We start from the raw sequence: 5,067 nt of genomic DNA, 5'->3' as shown, positions 1-5,067 counted from the left end.
TCCCGCAGCCTTGTAACAGCGGAAAGCAGGACCAAGCCACGCTGGGACTGAGTTTGACAACTTGTTACCTTGAAGGATGATGTTTTACTTCTATCCCAATGCTTACTGCTAAAAAAAAATTATATATATACATGCACCAGGACTCAGACTGGCGAAAACTGCAGCTAAGCAGTACCATTTGCCGCAGGGCTTTCAGTTCAGAGCATCCTTCTCTGTCTCAGCAATGTAATGAGTTGTTTGGGATACGAAGGGGCAGTCTCGTCATGTGGAGGGGGTTGGAAAATGTTAGCTACCGCTCCTGTCAGACCTCGCAGGGAGAGGCATGCTTTGCGTCTTCCTCAGAACCTAACTTAAAACACGAGGATGCATTGAAAAAACCTGCTTTGGAAGATTTTAAAGAACAGCACGAACTAAAAAAGCAGCTGCCAAAATTAATTTCCAGCATTAAAAATCAGCACTGATGAGAGCCATCTTAGATCAAATAATTTATTTAGTAATTCCATGTAAACACTTCAGATTTACTAGCAAATACAATGCTTGCTGTTCTTTTAAATAGATCATTCAAAAAATAAGAATCTATTATTAATGGCAGGTTGACTAGAGATCTCCATACTACTGTACAATAAGGAATTTGTTTTCTAGTGGATTTAACATCTCGATTTTTCTTGTTCTGCGTTTGCTTTACACAAAGCCCAAAGGACACACGTTTGAACTGCTCCCTGACGATGCCACTGCGGACCGGGGTATTTTGGGGAAGGTACGCAGGCAAATCCTCCCATCCTGGCATTGGTATAAGCTGATGTGAGAGTGGGATGGCAGAACTTGCGTGAACAATGTTCACAAACACATGCCTTTTCGGTCAGAAAACAGAAAATGAACGGTGGAGAACTTCTCTTTGGGATGCATAAAAGCAACGAACTCCATCGTTGGCATTTACTTATCAACACAGCAGTACACATACACGTATCCACAGTCTCGGAAAAGCATCCTATGAGCTGGAGAAAGCAGTGGTTCTGAGGCTTGGTACACCAGTGCACTAAAACCAAAAGAATGATACCTTCTTACATAGTCAAATGAAAAATAAATATCTTTATTTTCTGCCTACTTTATTTCAGTTTTCAAATAAATTTTAAATAAATCTGTACAAAGTATACTGTTACAGTATATATTCGTAAGTTAACTGAAATGCCTAAGTGTAACAACACTACAATAAAGCAGTATAGATTGGCACATCTCTAATAAAGATTAACTTTTACACTCAAAAAATACCAACTCCCGTGAAAACCCTTGATATATTTTTGGTATTTTTACGCAGGTTACGTTGCAAACATATTATAGACCAATTCTCCCCTGCCTTAAAAAGAAAATAACTTCTAACGGTTTTTCAGAGAACATGAACATCTTTATGCTGTTAAAGGGACACCATCAGGCTAAAAGAGAGAGAGAGAGATTTAAAAAAAAAAGCAAAAACCTTGGTCAAAAATTGGCAAGTTTTAGACCTTGTGCACTTTTACCCATCTCACCAAGCTCCGCCTGCAGTGGGTGCCCGGGATGGCAGGACCGCGGCAGCACCGCCGGGCATCTCGCCTCTCGCCGGGACCGGAGAGACTCCTGGCAGCGACCGGATTTCCACCCCGCGCCCCGGCTGCAGGGACGCAAACTGCTGCGGGAATGCTTCCAGCCAAATACCCAAACCAACAAGAAAAGGATTTTTTCCCCTTGCAATTAAAAAGGAATTAACACACATGCACTGGGGGTGAGTTTTGCTTTTTTTTTTCCCCCTAAAACAAGAATCTAAAATTGATCTGACAGTGTCCCTTTGCTCAAAATAAAGACTTCCGTACTATATAGATTAGATATTGAAGCAAACTTGTTCACAGGGTGAAAGAGCCAGGTACATTCCAAAATTCAAGTTTTCAAATCCAACTGCAGTTGTTATATTCATGAGCTCTTGAAACCTCCTAAGATTTCGTTAAATAATTCCGAATTCGGGGGCAAATATTACAGATTAAGAGTGAGAGTCTTCTCTCTTAATCTTTCCAATGATATATTAAATCAATGTTTACATGCTGAAAGTTAATCTTACATTAGAATGTAATGCAATATTGGCTGCAACATAAACCTATAAATAAATCAACTACCATAGATTAAACTCTGTTAAATATTTCTAAGTTAATAAAATATTGACAGTATTATAAAATTACAGTATTTACAATAAGAAAAAATCTAGACTAATATATACCTTTAACAGATCTCTTCTCCAATTCGGGATTGCAACGGAATTATGAATATATGAACAATTTATTAGAAAGTTGCATTGCAATTATCATTTCTCCATTAGAGCTAGAGAGGGTAATCTATCACTGCCTTTGAAAAAAAAATAAGTGACTTCTGATGGTGGGGTGTAGCTTTTGAGTACCAAACTGGTAACAGGAGTCCTCCGCAAGACGTCTGAAGATAATGTAGGACCAGCCTCAATTGCTCAGATTAAAGTTGTATTACAGAACTGCCAGCAATCAGAACCACACAGGCTGCAAAAGGGGAGGAAAGGTAGTTTTCAGCTCAAAGTGCACAGCTGGAAGGGCGCCCCTCATTCTGGACTCCAACTAAGGCTGCAGGAGCTTCGATCTGCACTCAAAAACTGCAAAAACCTCAGCTTTTGGGTTCATTAGGAGGAAATTAGCCGCTGGTGCTCCTTAAAGGGACATAGTTAGGTTGCAGCTATGCCAAAAATGCTCTTGCCAACCATGTACAATAAAACCAGACTAGGCATTTGAGATCCTCTTTGGCTTGCTTTTTTGGGAGGTTGCGTTTTTTTGGGGTCGGGGCTGATTTTTTTTTTTTTTTTCCATTTTGTTTGCTTGGGAAAAAAAATTGGCTGGGACTGTGCAGTCAACTCATCTTCTATTCCTCACCAGCTTCTCTCTTTCTTGAGTATTAGCATAACGCTGTTGTGTTTGGGTCGCAAACACTTGCGGAAAAAAAAGGAGGCTTCAACGCTCCCAAGTCGATTTGTCTTGGTATAAACCAAAACTCCGAAAAAATGACCTAAAGCGATTCCCGTCATTAAAAAGCGCCAGCTGCTTTTGGGGTCCCAGACACCTAGCAATGTCCTTTTAAGGATCAGACCTTTTACTTGCCCTTTCTCCCAGCCTTGGAGGAAGAGTTTACAACGAGTTTAGGAAGGGCAATGTCCAAATTCTCTCCCTCCTCCCCACATCACACTTGCTTTCTAGCAGTAATTAGAAAATCAGGAAAAAATGGGGGGAAAAAAATAATTTTCAAATTCCTTTCCCGCCCTTCCCTCCCCCAGTCCTGCTCACTGTAAAACAGAAATGGCGTTTTTTAGTGTATATTTTTGGATAAATTGTTTTCTCAGCCCCAAGCCTGAAGATGCTTGTGAGAGACCTACCCGCGGGCTTCGGAGAGGTGAAGCAATTTATGCATTTGCAGGGGTTTTTACCAGTTCCCGTAGCGGGCAGCCGGGAACACCTCTGTCCTTAAAAGCATGTTTTAAAATGGTAAAAGAATAATTTGTAAACTCGGGTCTACGTTACCAACAGAAGGCTCTAGGTCCTGCGGGCTCCAGTTCCCAGAGATGCAGAGCAGGAAAACTAGAAAGAAAACTCGGTACCTTTCAATCACCTGCCGGGTTGTACTGGGGGGGGAGCGGGGAATGAGAGAGACATAAATGACAACTGACCTTATAAACAAAGGTATGTTTAGGGCTTCTGGTTTCAGGAATAAACCGATATTTACTGGTAAAAGTCTGCCAAAAAACAAAAACAGAAACACAGGATTACTGGTAAATATTGGTTTATATGGAGAAGTTAAAAAAAAAAAAAAAAGAAGTCATCGTGTTCCTGATCTCCACATGCTCCTGGGCAGGAGCCGAGAACCGCCCCACGGCATCCCTACACTCGGCGGCATCTTTGGCACCCGGACACCTCAAACCAGAAGCCTTGTGTTGAGAGGAAAGTCGTGTTTCTTTCCTTTACTCCCCTTAAACTACACGTTTCTTTCTGGATTTCCCCCCCCCCTCCGCAAGGCTGGTCCTACGGGGCTTTGGCTCAGGAGATGGAAAGTCTTCTTCTGAAACCACCTGGAAATGAATTTGTACATAATATGGTATCTCATCACCAAAGCTGCTGGTGCCTGAGCCGCATCCGCTCCCTGAGATACCATAAAATATACAAGACTGAGTGTATATTTTAAATAAAGCATTTTCTTGTAAGTGGCATAAACCCATTCATTTTATTTACATGCTTATTTATTTCCAAAAATAGAGTTGGTCCACATCGGACAAGAGAAATCAAGAAGCCATACAGTAGAAGAGTTAAAAGTCCAACATTTAACCAAGGTACAATGAAATTCCAGAGGTCTGTGGCTGACTTGAACCACAGAAACATACACATGAGCCACACAGACATTTGTACATAGAGCATTATATTACCAATAATATTTGCAAACATGAGGTCAAGATGGCTAAAAACCTAGCAGAACCGAACCAGGGGTCATGGCTGAACAGAAGCGGCTGGTGAACGGCCGTCACTACCGTGGGGAAACACCACTCTCCAGAGATTTTGCTTCACTTTTTGTTTTTTCTTTAACTAAGAAGCCCTAATTTTTCTGCCCTGGGGATCAAAATTGAGGACACGGTGAAAGCCAACCACACGTAGCTCCCTGAAGGCACACCGGGCGGCTGGGCGACGCGCGGGCAGCACCCGCGGAGATGCCGGGGCTCTTGTACCCGGGAAGATGCAAGGGGCGCGGAACAGCGCGGGTGCCAAATGGCACTGGCAGCCCCTGGGGCTGGCCGCGCCGCGGCTGACCGCTGCTCGGGGGAGAGAAGCCCAGCCTAAAAACTCTCGGGTTTGATGCCGAAGCAGGGCAAATCTGCAGGGCAGGACCCCCGTCCCATCCGCCCGGACAGACTGACCCTGCCCGCTGCTACCTGGCCTTAAAGATCACCTGGAAAAGAAAAAGCAGGTATTTATACCCTTGTGGTGTGCTGCGGGGTGTCTGAAAAGGCTCTGGATGGGTTTTTTCTTGAAAATAAGGATTTCC

The 5,067-nt window shown here is 43.0% G+C and overlaps 1 long non-coding RNA gene across 1 annotated transcript; it reads right to left on the bottom strand.

Annotated features, from left to right (window-relative positions):
• Positions 1–1,783: 1,783 nt before the first annotated feature.
• Positions 1,784–3,769, bottom strand: LOC104077852. The gene is made up of 3 exons (XR_683529.1): positions 3,704–3,769; positions 3,558–3,614; positions 1,784–2,531 (listed from the first exon to the last, which is right to left on the bottom strand). It is a non-coding gene; the product is annotated as an uncharacterized LOC104077852 (long non-coding RNA).
• Positions 3,770–5,067: the final 1,298 nt, after the last annotated feature.

Source organism: Fulmarus glacialis, unplaced genomic scaffold, assembly GCF_000690835.1.
Source record: "Fulmarus glacialis isolate BGI_N327 unplaced genomic scaffold, ASM69083v1 scaffold13336, whole genome shotgun sequence".
NCBI classification, from domain to species: domain Eukaryota; kingdom Metazoa; phylum Chordata; class Aves; order Procellariiformes; family Procellariidae; genus Fulmarus; species Fulmarus glacialis.
The sequence above is the reverse complement of the archived record's forward strand: the minus strand, read 5'-3'. Positions and strand labels throughout refer to the sequence as shown.